Here is a 14,225-nt window from a genome sequence, read left to right on the forward strand (position 1 = left end):
CCAAGGCAAGGTTGCTTTTTATACTTTCCTTTGCCTGCTTACATCACTTAACCTTTATTGTGTTCTGCATCTCTAAGCAATTACTGGGAATTCAAAATAAAGGAGGTCCACATTCCTGTCCTGGTGGTGGTCATAGGCTAGCAAGAGAGAGAGGTACCTGGACATATGCGATGTTGTGTGTCAAGTGCTAAGAACTTCGATCTTACCTTGTAAGTGACGTAAAGCCACTAAAGCCTTTTAAGGAAGGGAGAAACAGCTGTGTTTTGCAAAGGTCACTCTGATGGCTGTGGGAAGGGGAGCTGAAGTGTACTTCCCAAGTCTGCTTGAGAGAAGAGACAGATGTGAACAAGGCAGAGGCAGTGGGGAGGGAGGAGAGGGAGCAGATTTAAGGAATGTCAGAGGTTGAATGCATAGAAAGTGGTGAATGATGAGATGGGAGAAAAGGGAGGGTTGAGGATGACATGTTCCCCAGTTGAACAAGGGAAAATGGGGCTGTGCCAACTGGGACAGGAAGGTTTAAAGAGCACATCTGATGTACTCAAAGCCCTGGTGACGATTGCAGACAATTGGTGCTCAGGGATGAGGTCTTATCTGGACAAGGAGACTTTGGGATCATTAGCAGACAGTACAGCAGACTGAATCAATGTCTGTCAAGAAGGGGAGAGGTTGTAGCCTGAAGTGAAGTGATATAGGTCAAAGTCCTTAAAACATTTTGGTTGTATAAGTGGCTAGGAGGCAGGTTGCAACGTGAGGAGTGGAACGGAGAATTAGGAACTGAATTGAAATTCAGGGAATTACCTTAAACTAGAGAAAGCAAAGACTGGCATAGACGTGGCTGTTTGCCTTTTCTCCTGAATCTGGGCATGGTCTTGAAGTTGTTCCTACCATCGTGTTCTAGGCAGTCACTCCCTAGCCATGGAAAATGAAACCTATTTACTATTCACTTATAGGGACTGGGAACCATGTGAAAGATGGAGGTAGAAGTGGTTTGGAAAGAAATCTCCAAAGTTATTTGTGCTTGGGTAAGATGGCTCCTCTCCTGGCTTCTATACCCCCACTGGTAGGAGTAACAAGAGAGCCTTGAAACATGCTTCTGTCAAGACCTCTCTCTTTTTCAACACTCATGCCTTACCTTCAATATCTATGTAATCTCATTAGGCCCTTTATCCCTATGTTATGTGGTCACCATCTGAAACCCAGCTCCCTAGTCAACCTTTATTCTCCAGACTCTCTTCCCAGTTGACTGAGTACTTTCTCCCATCTCCCTATTCCCCTTTAACTTCCAAAACCCTTTTTTGTGTGCTTTGGAACTCATAGTCACAACAGAATGTCCTATATCCTCACTGTCTTCACTAAGTATCCTCTACAACTTTCTGCGTTACCTTCTTTTTTTTTTTTTTAATGTTTATTTATTTTTGAGAAAGTGGAGGAGGGGCAGAGAGAGGGAGAGAGAGAATCCCAAGCAGGCTCTGCATTGTCAGCACACAGCCCAGGGCAGGACTCGAGCTCACAAACCATGAGATCGTGTTCTCAGCCGAAATCAAGACTCAGACTCTTAACCCACTGAGGCATGCAGGCGCCCCTCTGTGTTATCTTCTGACCCCCAGCTGGGACACTTTCTCCCTGTCCTAGAAGGTTCTAGCTCCTGGCTCACAATCAATTCCTTTTATACTATCTGTATTCGGTTCTTAGTGATCTTAACATTCGCATCTGTAGCTTTTCCAGACCCACCCTTTTAGTTCCATGACTTCTTTTCCTCCAATGACCTTGTCGTTACCCTAATCTGCCACCTACTCCTATGGTTATAAGATTTTGCCACTACCAGCAATTACAATACTTATAAAACCTCAATTTTAAGATCTCATTTTACTGCTACCGCCTCTTATCTTTTCAGCTCATTCTCTCACTTCACTTTTGAGAAATTTTGGACCCTATTTTGATGTCTTACTTTTTGAAAGCTATTGCCTCTTACTCATACATACTCCATTTAATTTCACTTTTCACAGTGCCGATTCTGTATAAGGTGGTTTTTCACTGAAATAGCATTATATCAATTTAGAGTAGTAGACTATAACTATATACATTTTTCCTAAGTTCTGAGCGTGACGGTGTGCCCTTATCTAGTAAGAACTAGTGAAAAACTATTCAGCTAATGTCTGCAAGTAGGCGCGTTTTCTGAAAAATGCATTATTTCTTCTTTTGAGTACCCTTTCCTGACATTTATTCTTCGTCCTGGTGAACAGCTTTGACTCACGCAGGCTGACAAAAGCAGTGCCATGGGTGGAACTGAGCCTGCCACAGGACACAAAAGGAGAGCATCACAGCAGCCTTCAGCTGTAGACAGGACACTCAAAGCCCATTCAAGGAAACGTCTGAGGAACAGCCAAGATTAGCCAGCCGACTATCAGATTCTGGAGCTAGTCCTTGACATCGTCAGGGACATCATGAACCTGACTGCAGCTTGGGAGGACAAGACAACATTTTAACAAGTGGAAGCTGAAGGCAACCACTGCCGGGGTCAGAGAAGGGACAGTGATAGGCAGTTGGAGAGGCCAAGAGCTATCTCTGTAGAGGCAATGTTATCAAGACCAGGAAAATCCTTATTCAGTTAATGCCCCCATTTCCTAGAACCCCAATTACTCTGCTGATGAACTCTGTGCATATGGCACAGACAAGCAGAAGGAATTTAGGTTTTATTTGTTATGTATTATTTTAGGAAGAGAGACATGAGGGTCTTAAGGAATTACTTTGGAGACTTATTTCATTATCTGCCTTTCATTTATTATTCCTACAAGCAATGTTTTTTTTTATTATTGTCATTATTTCTTTCTAAGCCTGTTCCTTTTTTTTTATTTCATTGTTTTGTATTTCACAGAAGCTGTGGAGTTTGAATTTGCCTGGGTGCCTTAGGGGGAAGACGAGCTCCCTATTGGCATGGGAGTTAGAGGCAGGCCAGTTACTTTTTTCAAGCATACATAGTGGGTCTCATATATGTTGACTTCCCATTTTATGACTTAAAAACATAATGGATGTTTACATGAAGTATGATCAATTGCAGAGATGGAGGGAAGGGATCCTAACTTACGCCCTCTGAATTCTTGATAAACTTATGTTTCATTTCTAATAAACTCTTTTATATTCTTTATTATATATACATATACATATATACATATACATACATATAAATATGTATATATATACATATACATACATATAAATATGTATGTATATACATATACATACATATATATATGTATGTATATGTATATATAATGTTTTAAAAGAAAGTCTTGTCACTCTTCTATGTGAGAAGAAATCAAAGTTATTTGAGAGTCTAAGAGTGGAAAATGAAGCCAGTTCTAACAATGTGAGACACTGCCTACAGGTCCATAAGTCACAAGAAATCACAGGAGTATGTCCAGGCAGGCCGTTGGAATAATGGAAAATTCCTAGTAAAGGAAATCGGTCAGAATTGGACAGTGGGGAACACACGGAAGGAAGACCTAAAAAAGGATCGTGGGCATGTGGGCCAGCAGCGTCTGCTCAGACCAGGCCAGTGATTGTGAGCACTGACTGCTGACCCCTTTCAAGCCCAAGGGCAGCTATAGAGCAACTTGGGATTGACAGTTGTCCTAATGGCACCACAGATGATTTAGAAAAACTCACCCAGGCAATCTCCCAAATCTCTGGTAAGCCACCTCCTGCCACCAAAGAGGGAAACAGCGAGAAAAAAAAAAAAAAACCAAAAAAACACAATTTTTTTTCTCACTCCACCCAATTTTCCTGCTTGCGTGGAAGTTTGGGTTTTGTTGGATGTAAGATGGTGTGGCCACAGACTGCACTGGTGTTTACTAGTTCTACTTAGGAAAAGAAAAAAAAATTCTCAAACACTGAAAAAACCATGAAAAGGAAAATGTTATTGAGGAAAATTGAGGGTGGGCAGGTTGATAGATGAAATCTGTGATAGATGGATGAGCAGATGAATGCATAAAAAGGTAGATGATAAATCTGAGTCCACTCGAATTCATAAACCCATTCCTTGAGCTTTTAATTTCTCCATGTCTAGTGTCCGTGACTGAGTAATCCACATGACAGAGTCCTTGATGGTCCCCAGACCACCAAACCTTGGGATTATGTTTCTCTTTAATATATTTTTTACAATTGCTCAAGCCCCATGTCACATAAGCTGTACACTAAATCTCTACAAAGATTCCTTGGCATGAAGTCAGGGGCTCATATCACCCTTCCCTCTTGTTTACTTGGAATTCCGTCTCTGCTCTGTGTCTTGTACCTTGTGTCTCTTCTCTTCCCCCCATCCTGTGGCATGCAGTTCCCCTCCATTTCCCTTCATTATCAACTAAGAACCACTAAGGCAATTAATGTATATGTCACTGGAGATTTGGGTAGGTGGGGGTTGGAGGAGAGTAACATCACAGCACAGTCAAATAAACAGTATGAAAGTTACTGTTACTTTACCTAATTCTACCTACCCTCGTTTTAGCTCCCAATCATCTCCATCACTGGACTTTTCTTTCTGGTCCTTATTCTGCTTTGAACTCAGTTGTCCTGCCATTTTCCTGGCCCATCAATCCATTTCTCCAGCACTTCTTTCTCTCTCTTGGCTTTCTAAGGGCAAACCCAACACTCTCTGTGTTTTCTTATTGTCCCAGGAACCCCCTGGAGGTTGTTTCTCTGTAAATAATTTCAATGGGCCTCTTATGGATTAATTGTACCTAATATTCTGACTATGTGGGAACAGAAATGATTTTTATTGCCACCATCCTTAGAGATTGCCCTTTGGCAGGGGGAGAGCCACTGCTCACCTGGGTTAAGAGAGGGGTGGTTCTGGACCCAGGAGTTGGGTGTCTCACCTGGACAGCCTGAGACTTGCTCTTCTAAGGCTTAGCATGTAGGAGCAAAGGAAGTCTGGTCGATCTTTCAGTCCTGGCTCTAGTTTCCAGGTTAGGGTGGAGCTGTCTCCTGTCCTGGGCAAATTTTTACACACAATTTTATTGAGGAGTTTGGTAATCCTATCAGATATTATTAAAGCCTCAGCCAGGGAAGACAATATGTACTACTGATCTATTTCTTCAGAATAATAATAATAAATAAATTTTAAAACCCCATAATTTTACAAACTAATAAAATTTCTAAGCACAAGGTTTTAACAGGCAGCAGCAATTTTAATTAAACATCCCATCTTCCAAAAACCTCTGTATATGAGCTCTTTATTTTGCCTATTTGTTCTTCAAGACAGGATCACAGATGATAATTTTAAAAGGACTTCGATCCAAGGACACTGGGCTTCAATATTAGGACCTTTCCATTTTTGCCTTAGGATGAAATCTTTATGCCAAGGATTTCAGCCTTCCCTCTGTTCTGCCGTCTCTTCCAGACTATGTCTCAAAGCCTATCATTTCACTCCCAACCTGGCTGCAGGTCTTTTTGCTAGCAAACAAACAAAAGTCTTAGAGGAATTCTGCCTTTAACTCTCTGAAATAACAAGTGTTTTCTCCAGGCTATGCTTGGAAAATAAGGTCTTGTATGTCAATAACTCCCCACCCCAGAGCCCCCTTTCGAGCAAGCTTTTCTACTTCTTTTCATTCATATTCCCTAAACCATTAGAGGATGTTTCACCTTTGCCATGATAATATTGACAAATACAACTAAACTCTCAACATTAGTACCAAAATTACATTCTGAGTCTTATTTGTAGTTTTAAGTTTTACCCATTATATAAAGCCCCTCGAGTAGGAAGGTGGTTGGAAATGTTACTGCTAGGAGAGTGGCTTTATGTTGCTATAAAAGGAGCAAGAATAACTTTGTCTTAAACAGACTTATTTTGAGACAACATAGAAAGTCAGAAATATAGTGACCCTAATTATAGAACCCAAAATGGGCACACATGACTTGACAAAAGATTTCCTTTATTTTTACTTACACAAGCAATATATGAATGCTTTTTCACTGCAAACTATTCAAAGGTTACTGATAAAATTAAAATCTCCCCGACCTTTTTCTGAGGGAAAACTCTATTCACACTTTCATATGTATTCCTTTCTTTGTCTATTATTTGTACCTGTAGACACAAATGGTATTAATGTGTGAATGTGGATTTACTAAATAATACTGTCAGCTAATTCTTTTTTTTGGTGCCTTGAGGGTGGCTTTTTTTGTTACAGAAAACACCCTTAGAGGTTATTTTTGGTTTTGAAATACAAGTTAATAGTTTATTAAAGTTACAGAATAGGAAACCCATTTCTTACATTTAAAGCAGTGCTTACAAATATTATCTGTTCATAGCAAATTTCAACAATCACCTATAGGAGGTTTTTGTTAATATTAAAACCAATTTATAAAATTAGTTATTTAAATTTTTATTTCAACCTATGTTCATGAAACTAATATACTTTATTTCTTCTTAAAGTTCTACATCATCTGATTTAACAGACAAAAATTTCCCAAGTACTTAAATAACTCATATATCAAAAAAATTATAAACAGGTGATTCTTAAGTTCTCTTAATGTTTCATTAATGATTATGAAGCACAGATATTAAGTTAAAATCACAAGCCTAGAAACATTACACTGGAATCACAAGATTGTTGTTCTAGTTAGCTATTATTCCATTAGACCAAATTCTAAATATTACAGGGCTATGTAATGTAAATATATGCAAAAATTTTAATGCTAACTTATTGAAAACACAGATTGGTTTGTCTTGACATTTATATACTTAATTTCAAATTTTCTTAGGATTGAGAGATGTTACCTACTAAAGAATAATAATCTTATCTTACACCATATTTGAGATTACTTTCCCATATAATTTTGGAGTTGTTTTCTTTGCTTGATGGAGTTTTACAACAGACAGAAGATACAGCGTTATATAACTGGATCACCGTGATGATGATATGCACTGATCCTTCCAAAGCCAATGACTCCATAACGATAAGAGTGGGCTGGCCACAGACGTAGTTTGCATCCCTGGATTTGAGTCCTATCCTTACTGGATTGGACTGCGAAATCTTACCCAAGTGGGAACATCACTTGATTAATTTTCCTTTCTAAGGGTAAAATAGGTAAATGTGTTTCCATTTAATTCAAAAGATCTTTGAGGTTGCATGAATCTTACCTGAATTCTTTTTACACACTGTCAATACCTCCCATCACTAAAGTCTCGTAAAATTTTTATAGATATTTAAATTATATTTCTGAATGTGTGTTCACCTATGTATATTTTCCATGTTACTAGATCTCACAGCAGCACTCATTCTTTTTTTTTTTTACTTTTTTTAATCTTTATTTTTTTTGAGAGAGAGAGAGACAGAGTGGGAGCAGGGGAGGAACAGAGAGAGAGGGAGACACAGAATCCGAAGCAGGCTCCAGGCTCTGAGCTCCAGGCTCCAAGCTGTCAGCACAAGAGACTGATGCAGGGCTCAAACTCAGAAACCGTGAGATCATGACTTGAGCCAAAGTCTGATGCTCAACCAGCTGGGCCAGCCAGGCGCCCCAACAGCACTCATTCTTTGATGCATAATATTTCACTGCATAGATGTGCCATAGTTTATGTAACTGTTTCTGTACCAATAGACATTCAGATTGTTTCTAATTTTTTCCTGTCACAAATCATTCTGCAATAAATAATCTTGAAGGTGCTTTCCTGTGCTAAGTACACATGTTTCTATAGAGTACATGCTTTAGAAGTAGATTTGTTAAGTCTTAGAGGATGCATATATTCAGTATTAATTGATTACTGTGGAATTGCCCTTCAGAATGGCTGTACCATTTTAACACATCAGCAATATGAAAACACCTTTTCCTCTATTAATAATCAATTGATATTGTTAAACTTTCTCCCCCCAGACTCTTGCATTTTCCTCTTTATTTGCATTCTTAAGAATCTTGGTGAGGCCAAATATCTTTTTGGATATTCGCTTGTCATTTATAATTCTTCTGCAATCTGGCTTTCTTATATATTCCTGGGTCTGTTTCTGGAATCCTTGCTCTCTTCATATTGATCTATTTTTTTAGTGTGCCAATAACACACTATTTTAATCACCATAAATTCATAATATGATTACATAGATTGGACATATTTAATTGCTCCAGCCCAGTTATCTTCTTTAAAACAAAAATATCTTGGGGTGCTTGGATGGCTCAGTCAGTTAAGTGTACGACTTCAGCTCAGGTCCTGATCTCACGGTCTGTGAGTTTAATCCCCTTGTTGGGTTTTGTACTGACAGCTCAGAGCCTGGAGCCTGCTTTGGGTTCTGTGTCTCCCTCTCTCTCTGCCCTTCCCCTGCTCACATTCTGTCTCTCTCTGTCTCTCAAAAAAATAAATAAGCATTAAAAAAAATTAGAAAAAAATAAAAACAAAAATATCTTGGTTATTCTTAAATTTTTACACTTCCATATAAACTTTATAATTAACATGTAAAAGTTTATGAAAAATTCTAATGACTTCAGATATGTGGCATACTGATTTTATAGATTAATTTTTGGAGGATTGATATCATTAAAATGGTGAATCATCTCATTTGTGACCTTGGTACTTGTCCATTTATTTAAGTCTTCGTTTAGCTTTTCTGTAAAAATATAGGATTTTTGTCATGAAGATTGAGTACATTTATAATTGGAATTATTCCTAGGGAATTTATAATTTTTTGTGGTATCATCAGTGTTATACTAGTTTCTTAAGACTGTCATAAAAATTACCACCAACTTGGTGGCTTAAGACAGCAGAAATTTATTCTCTCATAGTTCTGGAGTCTAGAAGTTTGAAATCACTGTATAGGCAAAGGCTTGAGGAGAGGATTCTTCCTTGCTTCTTTGAGTTTCTGCGGGCTCCTAGCATTCCTTGGTTTGGGGCTGCATATTCCAATCTCTGCCTCTCTCATTGTGTGGCCTTTGTCCCTGTATCTCCAAAACCACCCTCTCCTTTCTCTCATGACATCAGTCCTTACATGTAAGACCTCTACTAAGTTCAGGATGATTTCATCTCAAGAGCCTTAGATAATTACACCTGCAAAGATTAATTCCCAAGTAAAATCATATCCTGAGGTTCCGGATGGAGATGAATTTTAGGGGTACACTATTCAACCCACTACAAATAGGAACTTACTTTTTTCTAACATATTTTTTATTAGTTGCTAAATGGATACAGGAGGGATATTAATTTTTGCATGTAGATCATACTTCTCTTCTCCCTCGCTGAAAATCCAAGAAAATATCTTGCCAGTTCCTTGGATTCACTTTAATTTTCTGAGCAATCAATATTATTGACTGCAAAAAAAGACCAATTTTAAATCTTTCTTTCCACTATTTATATTTTGCTTTTTCTATATCTTTCACTGCTTAAGACTTCTAACAAAATGTTGAATTCTTTTCAATTTATCCAAGTCTTTTTTTATGTTTTTCCATAAAATTTCATAGTTTCTCCACAAAGGTATTATACAAATTTTAAACCAACTTTACTTCAAATACTTTATTATTTTGTTGCTTATGTGAAAGGGTCATTTAAAAAATTATATTGTCTACTTTGTTCTTACTGATATATAGAAATATTATTTTAGAAATTAATCTTGTATTTTATGCCTAACTAAACTTTCTTTGTAATTCTAGAAGTTTGTTATTTTATCGCTCTGGATTTTCTAGCAGAAAATAGTATTTTCTGCAAATAAAGAGGTTCTTTTTTCACCTTTTCTAGTATTTATATATTGTATTGCTTTTTTTATGACACTATCTAAACCCTCCAAGATACATTGAATTATAGTAAAAAGAGCAAAAATGACTTTAACTGAAATGTGTCTAAAGTTCTATCATTGAATATGGCTTAGATTTTTGGTAAGTTATTTTTTTCAAGTTAATGAAGCTTAGAAATCACCATTCCATCCTTACAACAAATAAAAAGCTGAACAAACTGAAAAATATACAACTTTGTTTACATCTATCAGAGAAGTGAAATCACCGGGTAAACACTGCGTCCCACACTGGAATGAGAGACAGGAGGATGCAGAGAATTACAACTTACTGGAACAGAAACCCATCAGGAAAAACCTCTTCTGGAACCAGTGCTGTGGTAGGAAAACCTGAACTATAATTAGTGAATTGCTGTAGGCTCAATCTGGACCAGTTTGTGTGTTCAAACCTCTGGGAGGATCCAGTCCTGGGAGGGGGGTGTGGCATCCCCACACTTTCATGTGTTTTATTGCTAGGATCTCAACTAGTTTCTCACAGTGACTAGCAAAGAAAAAAACCCTCTCCTTCTGGCAGAGAGTGGGGAAAAGTAACCATTTCAAAATATGCCATTGTAGGGGGCGCCTGGGTGGCTTGGTCGGTTGAGTGAGTGACTCTTGGTCTCAGCTCATGTCATGATTCCAGAGTCATGGGATCGAGTTCCCCATTGGGCTCTGCCCTGAGCATAAGGCCTGTTTAAGATTCTCTCTCTCTCTCTCTCTCTCTCTCTCTCTCTCTCCCTCTGCCCCTCTCCTCCATTTACTCTCTCCTCTTAAAGAAAAATAAAATAAAATAAATTATGCCATTGCATTCTATTCTTCTCAATGAAGTCTGCCCCCAGGAGAAATTATTTTACCAGAACTTAACTTGCTGGGGTTTTAATCCAAGCCTACACTACTTGGAGGAAGGGAATCCAACTCCAGCTCCCTATTGCCATGCTATCTCACCTAAGAGGGGAAAAAACTAAACAGTACTAAATTTCCCAGTCCAGGGACACAGGCTCACTGAAAGACTGACACCTAATTGTACGACTATAGAACACTTTCCCTCCTCCCACACCTAACCACATCATTGCTAAAGGTCATCTCACAACAATTCCTTTGGTTCAGTGTACCATATCTGCTATTAAGCCAAAATTTACAAGACATATCAAAACACAAAAAACACAGTGTAAGAAGAATAAACAAACACTAGATATGACAAGGGTGTTGGAATGATCAGACCAGAAATTTAAAACAACGATTATTAATATGCCAAGGGCTCAAATGGAAAAAAAAAAAAATAGACAATATGCCAGAGCAGATGGATAATGTAAGCAGAAAGATGGAAACCCAAGAAAGAATCAAAAGGAAATACTACTGGTCAGCAACTCTGTAACAAAACTGAGGAATACCTTTGGTGGGCTTATTAGTGGACTGGACACAGTGAGAAAAGAATCTCCAAGCTTGGGGCTATGACAATGGAAACTTCCAAAACTGAAAAGCAAAAAGGAAAAAGACTGAAAAAACAGACCAGAATATCCAAGAACTGTGAGACAGTTATGGACAGCTTAATAAATGCCAAGTGGGAATACCAGAAGAAGAGAGAAGGGAACAGAAACAATATTTGAAGCAAAAATTGTGATCAGTGGGAGGGTCTGCATTGGGTGAATGGAGGTCTCCGTTCTTGGATTCCCTATTAGAAAGATTTATGTGAGGATCAGCCTTTAAGTAAATACAGCCGGAAGGGAGGTGAGAAGCACAAAGCAGTTTATTAAGGACAGGACACTCTCAGGGTAGGAAAGTGGGCAGTCCCAGAGATGGTAACGTCAATGAGGACAGGGGTGTCTTTCCTTTTTTACGTTTGCAGAAGTTATGGGTCATAGGTAGGGTGGGCTGCAATCGATGTTGTTTCCAGTCATCTAAGGGATGCCTCTTACCAGTTGTGAGGGGAAGTTTTTGGCCCTATAATGTTCTTGCCAGAAATGTCACGGCCATCTTCCCCACCTAGAGAGTGGGGATGAAGATCGGGAGGGAGGAGGGTGGAAACCAGAATGTAAATATACTATAATGAAGTTATAGGTTATCCTGGGGCAGAGTTTGAAGAGAAGAGCACTCTGGTTTTTGGTCTGTCTTCCCTGGGGTGCTGGAAGGCATAGTGCCAGGATGTTAAAAACCACAAAGTGAGTGATATTTTGATAGGCCATCATTTTTCACAGAGCTAGAACAATCTTAAAATTTATATGGAACAACAAAAAACCTCAAAGAGTCAAAGCAATCTTGAAAAAGAAGACCAAGGCTGGAGGAATCACAATTCTGGACTTCATGCTGTATTACAAAGCTGTAGTCCTGAAGATGGTGTGATACTGGCACAAAAACAGATGACACATAGATCAATGGAACAGAATAGAAAACCCAGAAATAAACCCACAAGTGTATGGCCAACTAATCTTTGACAAAGCAGGAGAGGATATCCAATGGAAAAAAGACAGTCCCTCAACAAATGGTTCTGGGAAAATTGGACAACAACATGCAAAATAGTGGAGCTGGACCACTTTCTTACATTATACACAAAAATAAATTCAAAATGGATGGAAGAACTAAATGTGAGACAGGAAACCATCAAAATCCTAGAGGAGAACATAGGCAGGAACCTCTTTGACCTCAGCAGCAGCAACTTCTTACTCAACACATCTCCTGAGGCAAGGGAAACAAAAGCAAACATGAACTATTGGGACCTCATCAAGATAAAAATCTTCTGCACATTGAAGAAAATAACAAAAAACTAAAAGGCAGCCTTCAGAATGGAAGAAGATATTTGCAAATCACACGTCTGGTAAAGGGTTAGTATCCAAAATCTATAAAGAACTCCTCAAACTCAACACCCCCCCCCAAAAAAAATCCAAGTAATCCAGTTTAAAAAAATGGGCAGAGGACATGAATGGATATTTTTCCACAGAAGATATCCAGATGGCTAACCGATACATGAAAAGATGCTCAACATCACTCATCGTCAGGGAAATACAAATCAAAACCACAATGAGATATCACCCTATACCTGTCAGAATGGCTAAAATTAACAATGCAAGGAAACAATTGTTGGCGAGGATACAGAGAAAGGGGAACCCTTTTATACTGTTGGTCGGAATGCAAACTGGTGCAGCAACTCTGGAAAGCAGTATGGAGATTCCTCAAAAAATTAAAAATAAAACTACCCTATGATCTGTCAATTGCAGTATTCGGTATTCACCCAAAGGATACAAAAAAACTGATTCAAAGGTATACCACGCAACTTAATATTTAAAAAAGCATTATCAAAAATAGCCAAATTAAGGAAACAGCCCAAATATCCATTGGCTGATGATCGGATAAAGAAGATGTGGTATATAAATACAACGGAATATTACTCAGCCATAAAACAGAATGAAATCTTGCCATTTCCGACGATGTGGATGGAGCTAGAGTGTATTATGCTAACCAAAATAAGTCAGTCAGAGAAAGACAAATACCATATGATTTCACTCATATATGGAATTTAAGAAACAAACAAATGAACATAAGCAGAAATAAAAAAGAGAGGCAGGCAAACCAAGAAACAGACTCTTAACTATAGAGAACACACTGAGGGTTGCTGGAGGGGAGGTGGGCAGGGGGATGGGTTAAATGGATGATGGGTATTAAGGAAGGCACTTGTTCTGAAGAGCTCTGTGTGTTGTATGTGAGTGACAAATCACTAAATCCTATACCTGAAACTAATATTACACTATATGTTAACTAACTGGAATTAAAATAAAAACCTGAAACTAAATACAAATAATAAAAACCCAAAAAACCCCCCACAAAGTCAGAATGTTGTGCTCTCAGGCTTCTAACGTGTCACCTATGTATCACCACCTTTGTCTCCAGCTCATGTCCACCTTACTGCCTACTCCATCATAGTGAGGATTTCCCCCAAACTGATGTCAGACACAATCAGGAAGCTCAAAGAACACTCAGGAAACAAACAAAAACAAACCTATACCTAGACATATATTCAAACTTCAGAAAATCAAAGATAAAGAAAAAAATTGTAAGAGAAGCCAGAGGGGGGAAAACCTATAGAGAAGCAAAGATAAGAATTATATCAGACTTCTCCTTAGAAACCATGCAGGCAAGAAAACAGTGAAGTGAAATATTTAAAGTGTAGACGAAATCTTCCCCACCCCCACCACCTACCAAACTAGAATTCTGTACCCTTTAAAATTAATCTTTAAGGGGCACCTGGGTGGCTCAGTCAGTTGAGTGAGTTGAGTCAACTTCGGCTCACGTCAGGATCTTGCAGTTTGTGAGTTGGAGCTCCGTGTCGGGCTCTGTGCTGACACCTCAGAGCCTGGAACCTGTTTCAGATTCTGTGTCTCCCTCTCTCTGCCCCTTCCCCTCTCATGCTCTGTCTCTCAAAAATGAATAAACGTTAAAAAAATTTTTTTTTAACAAAATAAAATTAACCTTTAAAATGAAGGAGAGGGGCTC

The sequence above is a fragment of the Panthera pardus genome, unplaced genomic scaffold (assembly GCF_024362965.1).
Source record: "Panthera pardus isolate Hobbes unplaced genomic scaffold, ASM2436296v1 HiC_scaffold_8, whole genome shotgun sequence".
NCBI lineage: Eukaryota > Metazoa > Chordata > Mammalia > Carnivora > Felidae > Panthera > Panthera pardus.